At 46.5% G+C, this 15,594-nt stretch overlaps 1 non-coding gene across 1 annotated transcript; it reads right to left on the bottom strand.

The window, feature by feature from the left end:
* Positions 1 to 6,947: 6,947 nt before the first annotated feature.
* On the bottom strand, positions 6,948 to 7,021 carry TRNAV-UAC (transfer RNA valine (anticodon UAC)). Its single transcript has one exon. It is a non-coding gene; the product is annotated as a tRNA-Val (tRNA).
* Between the last annotated feature and the right edge of the window lie 8,573 nt (positions 7,022 to 15,594).

Genomic DNA, 15,594 nt, shown 5'->3' with positions numbered 1-15,594 from the left:
GCTGATGTCTTCATTGAACTGCCCATGATGATCCCTAGATCTTGTTTCAGGTTAGTCACTGCCAGTAAAGGCTAGTTTGTGCAGATGTGCAGGTAGGAATTTTCTTTTCTTTTTCCTTTTCCTTTTCACCCCGCTATGCATCACTTTGCAGTTACTTATACTGATTTGCTCTTTTGCTCTCATTTGCTCTTTTGTTACCAATCCACTCAGTTTTGAGAGATCCTTTTGGAGTTCGTCGCGGTGTGCCTTTCACCATCTAATTTAGTGGCATATGCAACCTTCTCTGCCTCACTTCTCACTTTTGACTCCAGATCATTTATGAATAAACAAAATAGTACTGGTCTGAATGCAGATCTTTGGGGAACCTCCACTGCTTGCTTCCCCAGACTGTGTGAATTATCCATCTACGTATCTCTACCCTCTGCTTCCTGTTCTTTTCCTCAGCCAGTTATGAATATCCGCTTGCAATGACTGCTCAGAAGACTCAGTAACCTTTGGTGATGGACTTTAGGGATGTGCAAACCGGCTGAACGTCAAACGGGTTTGATGTCGAGCCGGTTCGGTTTGATTGCTTGGCGTTGAACCAAAACACTCCCTGTTCAGTCCGGCCCTTGCCACCCCTGTTTGGTCCGGCCCCAGCCCTGGACCGGACCGGACCGAACTGGGGGGGGATGTTTCGAGGGGGTGCCGGACTGAACTGGTCCGGTCTCGAACTGAACCGGGCCAGCCGGTTCCGTGCACATCCCTAATGGACTTTACTGAAAGGTTTTTTTTGCAGCCCTGCCCACTGCTTTCCCCTTACATCATTGTAGTTAGAACAGCAAAGCAGTTACACTGACTCAAGGTCACAACAGTGCAGTGACATTATGCTGTCATAAGCTGAAGATACATCAGCACAGACCATTTAGTTGCAATCCTATCCTCCAGCCAGCCAGCATAACTCAAAGACGAGATTGCACCACCATATAAATTAGTATAATTTCCTGCTAATATTAAATCTTAGACTGGCTGTCCTCATAAATGAATGAATGTCTCTGTCATAATGCAGATTCTTATTGCATCAAAATACAACATCTAGTACAAACTGCATATAGCGCTTTTTTGAATGTCAGTGGTTCTTAACGTGGGATTTGCCACAATTTATTGTGGCTGAGGATGCTGGAATTTGTAATTCAGCAACATCTGGCAGACCTTACATTAAGAACCAGTGCTCTAGACCAAGAGCACTGTATCCATGCTACAGGCCATGGCAATCTGAGTGTTGCACAACAGCCAGAGCAGTATCTACGCTGGGAAGTGCTGCATCACCCCCTTTGGTGGTTGGTGAAGTTCCTGCTAAGAGTTCCTTAAGCCTCTGCTTCTTCTTTAAAGATAAAAATAAAAAATTATTTGACACATTTCTCTACCACCCAAAACTTGCGTCTCTGAGCAGTTTACAATTAAAATCATATAGACATTTAAATCATTAACATTAAAAGTTATATTGTGTTATATTGTGAACTGCCCAGGGACTTTTATTTGTATGGGGTGGTATATAAATGTGCTAAATAAATAAATAATAAAATCATTTAAAACCCAACATTAAAGGTATTAAAACTATAAATCGAATTAAAAACCTGGGTGAACAGATATGTCTTCAGTGCCTTTAAAAGGTTGCCAGAGATGGGGAGGCTCTTATCATCTTGCCACTTCATAAAGTGTAGACACAGACTGAATGGTAGAAGACAGAGCATAAACACACACAGCATGATGAAAAAGGCAGAGAATTAAAGGGATACCAGGAAAAGCTGAGCCCAAGGACATGCACAGGAAGTACTGAGATGTGGGAATATTGTGCTTTCTGTTCACGTTACCTTTCCCAGAGTAACCATAACTACCCGTGTTCTAACAAAAATGAGCCTGCAAGATGGGAGGGGCTCTCGGAGCATCCGTTCCCTTTCTGATACGTGTGCCAAGAAGTCACATCAGGAAAAGAGATGTGAGAAGCAGCCATGCCATGCTATAGGAAGGCAGGCCCCCAGAAAGGGTAGCAGAAGTATCCTGCTTGTCCTAACTGCAGAAGAATCCCTGGAAGGGAGGGATGGGGGCAATGGCTGCACTTCCTCCAGAAATGAAGTTCACAGCTCAGTTGTCAACACAAAAGGCAGGAGCACCCCACCCACCCCCACTCCGCTTTCCCCCACCACTGCGAGAAAGACTGAGCAAGGATGCACATGTCTTTAGCCTTCTGCTCACATCGGTGATGGAGCGGGGTGGGGGGAGCAGTTTCATTTGCTGGCCTGATTGGACTGATGAGATTTCCATATTCTTCATTAAGGGCCTGCCAGCAAGCTCCGCTGCCCTGCCATTTCCCATTACTCACAGCTGATCCATTATGCAAAAGGAGAAGAGAGTGAGGGGGTGGGGGGGAGGAGGAGGGGAAGGACCCCCGACTAGTGACTGTAACGATCCTGTCAGCATTCATGCTCCAGGGAGAGTGGAATGCAAGGAGACCTAATATTCAGGGATGGGGGGGGGATAAATATCTACTTGGGCCACCTGCTTGGTATCTCTGCTGTAGCAAATTCCTTTCCTCTCCTCCACCTCCTCCAGAGAGGGCACTCTCGTTATGGAGACACTGCATACATGCAGTCATCTTCGGTGTGAAAGGTGCCAATTGCCAGACACAACATTCTGAATTTCTGATAAGGAGTAAAGAGTGTCCAAGAAAAATACCTGCAATTTCCTATGTGAAATATTTCACATGCTTTTTCAATGCCTTCACAGAGCAGCTAGCACTTCAGTCACTGAGGTCTTGTAGTCTGACCCAAATTCAAATTAAATGGGTTTGGCAAACCCAAATTTGCCTTTGTTGCATTGTGGACTTTGATCAGAGCCCAGCACCACCACTGAGCTGACGCAAACTAAAACCATTTGGCTTGTGTTATGCTTCAGCCTCTAGAACTTTCCAGTAGTAATCCTTGTGAAAATTACCTCATGCCATCTGCTCAGATCTCATGGCCCCTGAATCTACCAGACCTAGCATCTGAGAAATCTCCATAGAATTCCCCAGAGACTTCTTGGAGAAAGAGGAAGAATTACCAGTTCTGAAACCTGGGAAGGGCAGTCAAGACCTTTTAGGCAAGGAATATGAAGCAACCCACCGAACAACCAAAGCTGTTCACTCTCCTAAAGGAATCCATTGAAAAAGCCATAATTTGAGGCCTTAACAGTGCCAATGATGGCGTTCAGATATACAGGATAGTTATAGCTGGTCAAGGTTGTAGATGCCTGAACAGGCGAAACCACGGTTATGGGCCAAAAGCGAACTCTGGTTTGCCTCGCCAAACTCCAATTGGAACATTCAGTTATCTCTAAAGTTTCACTGCTGACAACTGAGGTTTTGCTGCCGAACCATTACGCCCAAATGCTGACTGAGCTATAACCATGGTTTCGTGCCTATTCCAAAGTCCAGTCATAGAGGCGGTGGGGATGTGCCTCGGTAGCCAGGCAGCAAGGAGGGGTTCCCCTTTCCTTCCACTGGAGTTTGGCTGGCCACAATTTGGTGAACATCTGTGGAGCGATTTGGAGTTAAGAATTGAAACCCTGGCCATGCTTAACTCCAGTTAACTTGTATGCCTGAACTGGGCCACTGTGGCTCCAAACCAGAGTACTGTCTTTTTACAATCTCAAGGAGCAGGATTCTGGCAGTTTATCAAGCTCTGTTTGGGGGATTAAGGACCCCATTTGAACTCTGGCCTCCATTGGGAGCTCTCCCAAGTCCTGCATTACCTGAATCTGACAAGGGGCCTAGAAATGGCTCTCCATAGCAGTGTTTTCAATCCAAGGCGTGTTAAACATACACCACTCTGCCTGGCATCACACCACATCATCCACACTTGTCACACCCTGCCCACATCTGCTCCACCACCCACCACTCCTGCCCCTTCAAGCAACAGCACAGCATGCCATGGCCAGCAATGCAGGGTCAGCTGCTCCACACTCCACTGACAGATGCTGGCAGGGAGACCGGGCAGCTCATGTGACAGCAGCCAGTTCCACTGCCTGTGGGACCAGTGTGATGGGATGCTGCTTGCCCATTTGGGAGGACGGGTGTGTGTGTGTGCGTGTGTGTGTGTTTAACATGCAAGCAGGGAAAGACAGAGATCAGAAGGGTTGTATAGGAGAACCCTGGATGCCCCTTCTGTCCACGGCTGCCTTTGATCAGAAAGGGCCTCCTTCTTGTTGTTTCTGTCTTTGACCAGTGGAAGTCAGGGGCAGAAGCCCTCTCTAAATATTAAGTTCGGATAGGAAATTATGGATGGGACACAAACAGTTAATGTGGCCAGGGCAAGTACAGGGGAATACAAATTCATTGCTATGTGCTTCCCTCCCTGTTAACCTGGCCAAAAGAGCAAAGGTAATGTGACAGAGCTGTCCTCCTGCTGTCTCCGGAAAGCTTCCAATATCACAGGGGCTGGGTGTGGGGAATGGTCCCTCCCTGCCCTCCCTCCACTGGGATACACACCTGCCCATTGTGGGTGCTGGCACTGCCCCTATTAATTATTACTATTATTTATTTTTGTTTACATAGTCAGACAGATGTTATTGATGATGATGATGGGTTTACATTTATAACCCACTTTTCCTCTGAGGATCTCAGAGTGGTGTACATACTTCTTTTTATCATCACAACAACCCTGTGAGGTAGGTTAGGCTGAGAGATACATGACTGTCCAAGAGTCACCCAGTGAGTTTCATGGTTGAATGGGGATTCGAACTCCAGTCTTCCCGGTCCCAGTCCAACACTCTAACCACTACGCTATGCTGCCTCTCTTATGGTGGCAGGCACCATGGATGGAGCTGTCTAGGATGTCCCAGGGTACACGTATTTACATAATCCAACCCTGAGGTTCAGGCCGGGTTGCCTGATTATACAGTCTGCCTGTCAGTCTAGCCCTGGACAGCCCCTTTCTACCCAGCTGGCTCTTGCTGGGGCAAAGCACAGGTCACCAGGGTCACGCCCCAACCATGAGCCCTGCAGCAGAGAAGGGGTTACAGTGCCTGCTGCTCACTTAGAATACTCCCCCAACTCCTTGGCCTTGCCAATTCATTCTGAAATTTATCTCTCTGGAGCAACTCCCTGGAAATTACTGAGTGGCTGAGCATGGCTGGAACTGCTTTCGCTACTCACTCCAACCCTGGGGCCAATGGGAGCATGTGTGTAGTGATGTGCTGAAGGTTTTCCAGGCTGAGGGCGGCTGAGGGGTGGGGGTGGGGCTGCCGGGATTGCGTACAGGTCCCTGGAGGCAAATGGCTGCCACTGTCTGCTTAGGACTGTACCACAGCAACTCAGCAGCAATACTGATTGTATGCCGTGTGCACCCACTGATCCTGGTTAACCTTCAGGGCCAGAAAAGTGGTTATGTGAACCCAATCTTTCTTTCTTGTCCCCACCCCCCAAAAATATTTTTCAAGATATCCAACCATGAACATCTCCAGGATTATTTCAGTAGTCATGTGGGGTTTGATACCTGACAACTCCAGGCCAACTTGGAGGGCTGACAATCCTAGACCCAAGCGTTGCCTCCTCTATGCAAAATTTGATCCCCAAATTTCAGGAATTTAGATTGTAACTGCCTGAGTTCTAGGGAAAGTACCTCTCTTCCTTGCTGCACAAATCAAGCTTTCCCCAAACATAAAAAAGCTATTTGATATAGTAGAAATAGTTCTGCAGCATGATTACCTCTTTCTTTCGGCCCTATGCCACTGCAGCTCCATAAACTGACCAAGGGCACCCTTTCAATTCTATACACTGTATCTGAATGTCATGGCAGAGAAAGGCCCTTTTGATAGCTGTTCCACATCTATGGTTCAGAAATGCTGCTCTCCTGCATTCCAACTGGTTCTCACCTCAGCATCCTCAGGTTCCCAGTGGCATTCCCGTGCCTAGCACTCATCCATCATTTTCCCAAGTCTGCACGTATCAACTGCCAGCTGTGTCAAAGAATATGCCAGCTCAGCACATTTGTGCAGGTCTTCAAAAACTCACACATCCTGAGTGACTGTGATGAAAGGAAGGGAACATCACCCCGGTCCAGCCCTGTGCAATTATATTTGCTGTTCGCTTTGCCAGGCACCAGCAATGCAAGCTCCCAGCAGTCCCTGATTTATTACACATGCTGTGCTGACATTGCAGAGAAGTAAATCCGGAGATGACATAAAGCTGGGAATTGCCATTGACAGGTGTTTCCTTGGTACCAGCTGGTACATGGAACAGGACAGCTTCACTTCTCCTTAGCATTATATCACAGCAGAAAGCCAAGGAATGTAGCTTGGATCCTTTCACCGCAGCTAAATCTCATTACTTGGGTCTAGCAGAAGAATGAAGAAAAGAAAGGCCTGCCTTTGATCAGTGAAGAATGATGGTGGATAATAGCAGTATGATCAGTTGCTGAGCTCTCCCGCTGGTCTGAAGTAATTAATCAGCCGAGTGCTATTTAATAGTGGACCCTGTGTAAATCCATCTCACGGTGCCTTCCTTATGGCTCTTCTCTGCCAGTGCAAGAGAGAAGCATAACTCGAAGGCAAGGAAGGAAGCCAGGTATGGGGGCTATTGATGGCATGTAGTCTGAACAGGAAGTTTCCCAGGCTTCTGTTTGGTGGTCAGTGCTGAAACAGGACCCAAAGCAGGGCAATATCATATGAGACAGGCATTTGCTGTTGGCACTCCCCTGACTATCCAGATTGTGTTTTTGTTCATTATGCTCAGATTTAGGTTTCTGGAGGACCTGGTCCCTTTATAAACTGAGACCTTCAGTCACAACACAACACCTCTAAGAGGCAGTGTGAACCGGAGAAACAAGATTCTGAGTTTGTAGTTTGGTACTTGACACGAGGCAACTGAAAGAGGTCTTTGTGGCAACAACTCTCCATGTTTCTAGGCAGGAGTCTTTCCCAGCCCTACCTGGAGATGCCAGGGATTGAACCTGGGACCTTCTGCATGTAAAGCAGATGCTCTGCCACTGAACTACTATGGTCCCATCCCTGAATTTTAGTGCAGAGCCTCCCCCCCCCCAACTCCTTTAAGTATGTTGAAGGTCTCTAAAAATTCGAGGTCTTAAGCATAAAGCTAACTTGCCTATTGGTAAATTAGCACTTCGGCACAGTATCACCCTCAGAGGCCAAGTGAACACTCAATACCATTAGACAGTCAGTTCTCAAATCCCCTTCTGGCCAATGGAATCAGTTCAAGTTACTACTTCTCACTCTTTTCCTCCCAGGTTGACTTTTTTCAGTGAAATTTATTGTTGCAATTGGCCTTGTCAGTACTTTGACACCTGTCAAAATTGCAGTTCCCCATGACCTGAATAGCCTTTGAAACAGTAATGGAGCCAAAAGATGGGAAGTTGCAATTTCAACATGTGTCAGAGAATTGACAGAATCAAGCATGGTGCCAACGTCCTCCAAAAACAAAAGAAAAAGTCTAGTTGTGAAAACTTGCTCTGTAACCAGCCAGCTCCACACAAGGAATTCCCTGGTTGATCAGCTCACATTTACCTTTAATAGCTGCAAAAAGTGCATAATTTTATTAGCATGGAATGAAAGAAGCAGGAGGTAAGACCATCTGTTCAGAGATGGACGAGTTTCTGAATTCAGCTATTACAGTGAAAGGAGCCGGGCGTTCAGCTGCTATATCAGTCAGCTTGCCGAGCTGTATTGCTTCCCAGTGGAATCCATCCTTGAATAAAACTGGAGTTACGGAAGAAGAACCATATCATAATCCAAGGTGAGAAAAAAGGTGAATGAAGGTCAAGCAGGAATGGAGCTATTCAGGGGTGAGGAATTACAGATTCCAAGAACATTGATAAGTGCTCCACTATTTTGTTAGTTGACCTCTACAATAAAAGTCCTATGCAAAGACAGTAAAGGGAGAATGGAGGATCATGGGAATTTGCTTCCCTAGCAGCAAACAGGAGATCTGAATGCAGCACTCAGTATTAGGGCTTGACATAGGAAACTATGGGTCACACTAGTATCCCACATTAATTTGGGGCCTTTGAATCAGTGCTCTTGAAACACCTGCGACTGTCCTTTCTATGTCACAGCTGTGTGATATTTTGTTTGTTGGTTTTTGGTTTAGACTTGCTTTAAGTCAGTGATCTTTACTGTTTTTCAAGAGGGAGCCACTTTGGCAAAAGCCCTTTAACGTGGGAGTCATTTCCCACTGTGCTGACCTCTGCACAATACTGTGCTTTTCTCAGTACTGGGAGGTCCCTTTTAGAGAGATGGTGCTCTCCCTTAAGAGCTTTATGGGGAAAGTGCTGAGAAGGGCTACACTTCCTATCACTCCATGCACACCTTTCAGGATGCTGCCAGGGCTCAAGAGGTCTCTGTTTCCCTTAAAGGAACCTCCCCGCTCCACCTCACACACATAACAGCACTGGGCAAAGTGCAGCACTACTTGGTGGGAATAGTAATGCCAGAAGGACTTTGTTTGGGCCTAAGTTTCACAAAGGCCCAAGAAATAACTAGACAGGGGGCTGTACTCAGGGTTGATAGGGCCGCCACCGCCCCCTGGACCTTACAGTGAAGAATTCTTCATTAAGTCCATCCCACCTGTCCAGGGAAATGAGTTATCACCAGGACTGCCAACTCATCTTTGTCCTTTTAAGAGCAGCTTCCTCTGCTGAAATATGCTGGTAACCAAGGGTGTGGCAAGGCTGAAGTGGGCCCTGGGACAAAAAACAAAGTCTGCCCCAGCTCCTCTGCCTCCTTCAGAGAGGTGCATCTGAGGGTTAAAGCAAAGAGCAAGCTGCCACTCCGCCAGCGGACACCCCTCCTTCAGGGGCCTTCAATTAAAGCTATGCACCTGCTGGTGATCATGTTTAATTCCTGGTCAGGAAAAGCTGTACTTGCTGATTTCTGCTGATCACATCTGTGTTAAAGGTATAGGAGTAGGCCAGAAATGCCTCTTTTTGGGTGGTGGAGGAGGGGAGCAGCAGATGTATGGGGTGTGTGTGTGTGTTCACCCTTCCCCCCCGTACCATTTTCCTGCTCAAAGTCACTCCCTAAAGCTGCTGTTTGTGCCTGATGTGGCTATTTGGGGCAGATAGCTGTTTCAAGGGCAACCAGCAGTGTTGATGGAGATTTTTAGTGGGAAAATGACACACAGGGAAATTGTAACCCACCCCTCCCTTCCCGCCACACACACACACACATCACAGTCCCAATCTGGGTCAGGCCCCTACAATTCCTTTCTGTTAAAACAGCAGACTTCCCAGTCTTAAGCATGCCTTTTAATAGCACATTCTTCGTAACATGTAGTTTGGCCCTCAGGTTCACCCTCAGAGCTCATTACTAAAAAGTCAGGCCCACTGAGTTCAGTGAGGCTTACTCCCAAGTAAGTATTAATAGGGCTGGAGCTGGAGTGTATTCCTGTTCCAAATTACAACCATGGTCCAGCATTTGGTGCCTAGGTGTACATGAAATGTAATCTTGGAAAGTGATGTCGGGTATCTGTTACTAGTGTTTTATTAGAGAGCCCAGGTGCCTTGTTATTTGAAATAAAAGCCGTGCTGAAAGAAGACTTGAGGGAAGAAGCTCATCCTGATAGTTAGCAAGTAATCAACACCCCTCCCACCTCCGCCCACAGGAGATTTTGCAGTGATCGGGAACAAGAGAGAGTATTGATTGCGACTGAGCTATGAACTAGCTCTGCCCAAGGGAGAGAAGGAGGTGGTCTTCGGAGGTCAGGAACAGCAATAGGGCAAGGACTGATGATTCCAGCCAGGATGCACAACTATCCTTTAATGATAATAGAAGTGCTTCTGTAATCAAGGATGGCATATTGATTGCAATGGAACTATGAAGCTGGCCTAAAGGAGGAGGAGAAGGAGGAATGGTTGCGTATGTAGTTCTTGATATTTAAAAAAAAAAAAAAAAAACACCCACCAAGACATTCTTGTATCCCAGTACAATGTTTAAACCACTCAAATATTAGAAAAACTGCAGAGTCTTCCATGCTATATTCTGAACTGCAAGGGTGGCTCTATCATTGCTTCAGGTGGTGAGTATGCCATGGGGGTAGCATGTCCTGTCCCCCCATTAGTTGGTCCTAAATTTCCTGGCAATCAATTTCATGGGATGACCCCAGGTTCTAGTGTTATGTGAGAGGGAGAAGAATTTCTCTCTATCCACTTTCTCCACACCATGCATGATTGTATAGACCTCTATCCTGTCTCCCTCCAGTCGCCTTTTTTCTAAACTAAAAAGCCCCAGGTGTTGTTGCCTTGCCTCATAAGAAAAGTGTTCTAGGCTCCTGATCATCTTGGTTGCCCTCCTCTGCACCTTCTCCAGTTCTACAATGTCCTTCTTTAGATGTGGTGACCAGAATTGTACGCAGTACTCCAAGTGTGGCCGCACCATAGTTTTGTATAAGGGCATTTTAATATTAGCAGTTTTATTTTCAATCCCCCTTCCCCTAGCATGGAATTGGCCTTTTTTTGACACTTTCAACTAGCTGTCTACCACAACCCCAAGATCCACCCCCTGGTCAGTCACCGACAGCTCAGATCCCATCAGTGTATACTTGAAGTTCTTATAATTCTGGAACTCACTGATGAGAAAGTCAAAATACTCATCTAGAATGATAGTGCCAGAATGTGTAAACAACATCCCCATGATACAGGAGAATATTGCAAAGAGGCAAGGTTTCTCTGCAGTATGAAAAGTCTGGGGTCTTTATCTGGAGACAAAGCAGACAGGTTTGGTGCTGGAGAGGAGAGACAGAAGAATAAGGAGAGGGAGGAAGAGCATGTGCTGGTGCTGGCTTAGCAGTGTAGCGATGATGATGATGAGAGATAATGAGAAAAAGCCAGCTGGTGCTACTGGAGACCACTCTGCCTCTGCCAGTGGTGAGGGGGAAGAGGGGAGGAGTCTGGGCTGGAGGTAGGTGGGGGATGGTGGGGGTGTGTTAGTACTGGCTCTGGCCCAGGATCAGCAGGGGTGCATGGCAGCTCACGGCCATCCATTCATTTGGTGAAAGGCAATGAGCCAGTGCTGCTGAACTGTATGATTGCTGGGAAAGTGTGTGTGTGTGTGTGTGTGTGTGTGTGTGTGTGTGTGTGTGTAAGTGCCCAATTCAATGTCAGTAGGCAGAGTTGAGGGTAAAGGGATGGGAAGAAGAGGGATATGGATGATGGGACAGTAGGATACACAGGGGATCAGCTTCACATCTGCCCTGAAAACTCTTCTCCTAATTCTTTAGAAGCACTCTTTGTTATTACTTCTTAAGGCCTAAGGCTAAGGTCTAGTGCTAGAAACTGGTTTGGGAGCAGAGGGTCAAACCAAATGTTACTCTAAGCATGCAATTGGGCAAGCATCTTCATTTTTTATTCAGTAAATAGCCAGATCAGAGGCCCTTGGATTGGGGCCCTGTCTTCTGCCAGGCTCCCGTGGCTACAATTTGCCCTGGGGGGGAGAAAGCTCCCATTGGTGCCAGAGGAAGCACACATTAATCCCTAGCTGGGATGTACAAAGAAGGGAAAGGAAGAGAATAGGCAGAAGTGCTCTGAGAAGGTTGGGGTAACTAGAAGGGCCCTATTCCCTCTTCTTCCTGAGCTTCTCCAGGAAGACCTGTCCCAAGTTATAATAATTTCTGAAGGTGTCCCCAGTGGAACATCACAACCAGCTTCATATCCATGTGAGGCCTTAATTAAAGAGCTCACATAACTGAATGTCTGGGTTGTTTTCAATCAGGTACCAAGCAATGGCTTGGTGGGATTTACACCCCCCACCAAAAAAAAAAAAATGTTGTAGCTGTAAAACAGAGCAATGACAAGCAGGGCTGTCAGAGTCCCAAAGCAGGGAGATGCTCCCTGAGATGCCAGTCACGCCTGACCTCGGTTGTCACTGGAAGGCAATTATCTTGCTGCTGAGAGATAGCAGCCTGCAAGTGTAACAATCCAATGAGCCCCCCCCCCGCCACTCTCCTCCATCCTGCTCTCCAGTCCCTCCCCACTTTCTCCTCCATCTTACAGGACTGTCACTGCCATGCCTGTAAAAGCAGCAGTAATTTTCCATCGGCTCGAATGTTAAGACTAGTTGTCTCTTTGGAATGCCATTGTGTTTGCTGGCATTGAAGTCCAGATTATGGATGAAGCTCTCTGCTAGGCTCTTGCCTCATCTCACTCTGATTCATTGCAGGGGTAATGGGGAGGGAGCCACAGAATGCTGATGAATAACTGGTATCCTTGCCTGCTTCTTCTTCAGCTTGTGCCAGTATTTCAAGGCATGATGTCTGATTTTCTCCATTCAGAGCAAGAGTTGGCGGCTAGCAACATCAAGCTCTGCTTTCTACCAATTTCCAGCCTAGATATGGGGAGAATTAGGGATGATCCCCAGAGAGCCATTAAAGCTGAAAGGGACAGTTTATATAAATTACAAAGACAAAGCCCAAATTTATTTCAGATTTTCCAGATAGGCCAGGCAGCCACCTTGTAGAAATAAAGAGGCAGCGTGTGTGTGTGTGCGCGCGCACGCGCGTTGAAAGGGACCTCAGCCTATTGATCAAATGGGACAGGAGCTGAATTCTTTGACTCTGAAAGAAGAATCAGTCTTTAATCTTTAATACTGGGTAATCTTGGATAGATGCTCAGCTTTGTGCCAGCCATACACACACTTCTCCTCAGTGGTCAGACGGCAGGAATAGATAGTATGGAATACCAACCCAACCTTTTGCAGTTCCAGAAGAATATTCCACCCACATTTATCTCTAGACCAAGTCTAGCAATGTGGAAGTTCCAGACTAACATACTGTCTGCTTTCATCTTTGTCCTCCGGGAGGCTAAAAGAAAAGAATAAGGGGAAAGCATCAAAGTATAAGTAATTAAAATACGTATTTTAAAAGCATCATGGTAAAGTTTAGGCGTAGCAGCAGAACAATACAGGACAAAGACCAGTCAAGATTAAAACTAGAGTGCAAGTTAAAAGGCAGCTGCAACAAAAAGCGTCTTGGCTGAGCATCAAACACAGATGAAGAAGGTGCACAGAAAGTGTGTGAAAAATATGGGTAAAGTGCATTTCCCATGAAAGCCACATCTGTATGATTATTGATTTCACACTGGGGGTGAAGTTCTCCCTTTAGCTTGTCTAAGTGTCACTGAGTTTGATGAGATTTCATCCCCAGGCAGAAAGGCCATAGTGGTAGTGTAATGCTCACAGTCTTAAATTACAGATGAGAACAGGACAAGCAATGTGAGGCACTCATCTCAGGTGATGGGTGCAGTAGGCACCAATGCACCGTATCCTGCTGCAGGTATCATCCAAACAGCCTACCCACAGCCTCCACAGACTCCCCACCTAGCCATGGAGTGCTTTGCCCAGCACCACCCACTAAGTGCCTCCACACACCACTCACGTCCATTTCCTCTGGAAGATGACAATATCTTTAACTCCTCCATTTTTCCTCATATCCAGTTTGGTGCCAAATCATGTCACTTTTCTGCTACACTGCAAAAATACCTTCCTCACTGTCTCCTCAGGGGAACCTCAGTTTCATTCTCTGTTCATCTCTCACCTTGACTACTGCAACCTTCTCTCTGATCTTCCGTTGTCTCACTTCACCCCCTCGCCTCCATATAGCGTTTTGCTGCCAAAATCATTCAATCTCTTGTCACTCAGGTCACATATTTCTCCCTGTTAAATCTGTTCACTGGCTTCCTGTCCTCTCCTGGATCCAGCTCAAGATCTTTGTTCTTATCTTCAAAGCCCATCCCTGCCTCTTAGCTCTCATATCCCATTACACTCCTGCGTATGACCCCACCCCGCTACACTACCCTCAACTGTCCCAAGCTCTCCTGGCTGCCCACCCACCTCCCAAATTATTCTACCTTTTCACTTTTGCTGCCCCTTGTGATGAACTCCCTCCCAGATCACCTGCTTGCTTGCTTGCTTGCTTGATTAAGCGCTGTCAAGTCAGTGTCGATGCTTAGCGACCACATAGATAAATTCTCTCCAGGATGATCTGTCTTCAACTTGACCTTTAAGGTCTCTCAGTAGTGCATTCATTGCTGACATAATCAAGTCCATCCACCTTGCTGCTGGTCGTCCTCTTCTTCTCTTTCCTTCAACTTTTCCCAGCATTATGGACTTCTTAAGGGAGCTGAGTTTTCACATAATGTGTCTAAATTATGATAGTTTAAGCCTAGTCATTTGTGACTCAGGTGAAAATTCTGGATTGATTTGTTCTGTGATCCATTTGTTTGTTTTCCTGGCTGTCCATAGTATCCTCAAAAGTCTTCTCTAGCACCAAAGTTCAAAAGCGTCAATACTTTTTCTATCTTGCTTCTTCAAAGTCCAGCTTTCGCATCCATAGAGTGTCACGGGGGAAACCATTGTCTGAACGATTCTAATCTTTGTAGGTATAGAAAGGTCATGGCATCTAAATTTCCCTTCCAAGTCCTTCATTGCAACCCTACCAAGTGCCAGTCTGAGGCGTATTTCTTGACTGCTGGATCCTTTACTGTTGATGGTCGACCCTAAAAGGTGGAAGCTATTCACCACTTCAGTGTCTTGATTATCAATTCTGAGGCTAGTTGGTGTACCTGTTGTCATTAGTTTAGTCTTCATTACATTAGTCGTAGTCCCATTTTTTTCATTGTGCTCCTTTCATTATTTAATTTATGGAATTTGCTGCCATAAAATGCTCACAGTTCAGTCTCAAAGCAGGTTTTCTTCTACTGTGCAGCAGTTTGTGCCCAATCTCCTCCCTCATTTGGTGTACTGTCTCTGGCCCTCCCCATTTCCCAGCTGCCTCCTCTCAAGGCCATTGAGCAAGATGGTTCTGCTTCAAAAGAGAGAGTTGCAGTGGACACCAATGAGCTGCAGGAGGAGAATGAGTAATTGGTCTTACTCTCCTCCTGCAACTCATTGGTGTCCATATTCACACAGCATCAGTGCCTAGATGATTTGCCTTATTTGTTTATTTATATTTATATTCCACTTTCCCATAAACATTTCTGCCCAAAGTGGTTCGCAATCTATATATTTAATTCTCCTAGACATACCGTCACTTATCCCATGTGTGGTAGCTCTCGCGAGAGTTTGCAAGTGAGCTGATGATTAGCGACGGGGACAGTCAGCCACCAAGGGAGGAGAAGCAGCGACCTGGCAAATGGCCGGCCACCAGGGAGGGGAAAAACGGCAGCCCAGCAAACGGCCAGCTGCTGGTGGGGGGGAGAGAGGCGGCAGCCTGGCAAACGGCTGGCCATTGGGGGGGAGAAGTGGTGGCCCGGCGAATGGCCGGCCACCAGGGATGGAAAAAAGCAGTGGCCCAGCAAACAGCCGTCCCCCGGGTGGGGAGAGGAGAAGTGGCAGCTCGGCGAATGGCCGCCCGCCGGGGGAGGACTAGGGGCACCGATGCTCTGTGCCAGATCAGCTAGTACATATTAAAACACAATGATCAACATCTCTGTAAATAAAGAAGCAAAAGCTGGCATTAGAAATAAATCAATAAAATCAAAATATCTAAAAGTTCTTGAAGAATTTAAAAAATTTCACCTGACAATGTCAAGTTGCCAAACTCAGCACTAGGCAATCCTTCCTGGGGAGAGA

The sequence above is a fragment of the Hemicordylus capensis genome, chromosome 2 (assembly GCF_027244095.1).
Source record: "Hemicordylus capensis ecotype Gifberg chromosome 2, rHemCap1.1.pri, whole genome shotgun sequence".
Classification (NCBI taxonomy): domain Eukaryota; kingdom Metazoa; phylum Chordata; class Lepidosauria; order Squamata; family Cordylidae; genus Hemicordylus; species Hemicordylus capensis.
The sequence above is the reverse complement of the archived record's forward strand: the minus strand, read 5'-3'. Positions and strand labels throughout refer to the sequence as shown.